Source organism: Seriola dumerili, unplaced genomic scaffold (genome assembly GCF_002260705.1).
Source record: "Seriola dumerili isolate Sdu_G_001 unplaced genomic scaffold, Sdu_1.0 BDQW01012031.1, whole genome shotgun sequence".
Lineage (NCBI taxonomy): Eukaryota > Metazoa > Chordata > Actinopteri > Carangiformes > Carangidae > Seriola > Seriola dumerili.
The window spans coordinates 1-633 of record NW_019186286.1 but is presented as its reverse complement, the minus strand read 5'-3'; the positions used below and the strand labels follow the sequence as shown (position 1 = coordinate 633).

General features: G+C 47.1%; 1 long non-coding RNA gene across 1 annotated transcript; it reads right to left on the bottom strand.

Annotated features, from left to right (window-relative positions):
• Positions 1-114: 114 nt before the first annotated feature.
• Positions 115-539, bottom strand: LOC111240100. The gene is made up of 3 exons (XR_002665908.1): positions 453-539; positions 273-323; positions 115-163 (listed from the first exon to the last, which is right to left on the bottom strand). It is a non-coding gene; the product is annotated as an uncharacterized LOC111240100 (long non-coding RNA).
• Between the last annotated feature and the right edge of the window lie 94 nt (positions 540-633).

Here is a 633-nt window from a genome sequence, read left to right as displayed (position 1 = left end):
AGAAAACGAGTGTCTGACCATGTTTCTGATCCAGCAGCTCGATCTTCTCCAGAACGTCCTTCCTCATTTTGGCGAAGCGAGCCCGAGCCTCCTGCCGACACCGCAGCACCAGGCGGTATTCATAGTTACCGGTGCTGACGCGATACAGCGGCTCTCCCATGGCCTGAGGGAAGACGCACATCATTCACTGCTTCGTAAAAGTACATAAAACCTTTGTTTGTTTATATCATTCTGATTTAATTCCTCAGACGAGAATTGAAACAGCAACTCACAATACTGCTGTATTCTTCATCGTCCATTTCCTTCACCTTCAGGCAGTATGACTGAAAGACACGAAGGAGGTAATTAATACCATCATTCTGCCGACTGACAGACGTGCAACAGACTGACGGCGTTACAGCATCATACTGTGGCGGATACTGAAGCAGAAGAAGAGGGAGCTGTGGATTTACCAGATACTCGAACTTCACATCCAGGTACTTGCGGATGGTGAGCTTCGTGTCTGGGATGGCCTTGTGAAGATACGTGTTCAGGTCGTGGAGCATCTGCACGAGTCAGACGGTTTGATATGAGGTCGGTCATTTATTTTTCACCACCATAATTTGCATTTGATCATACATGGAAGAGAAATAC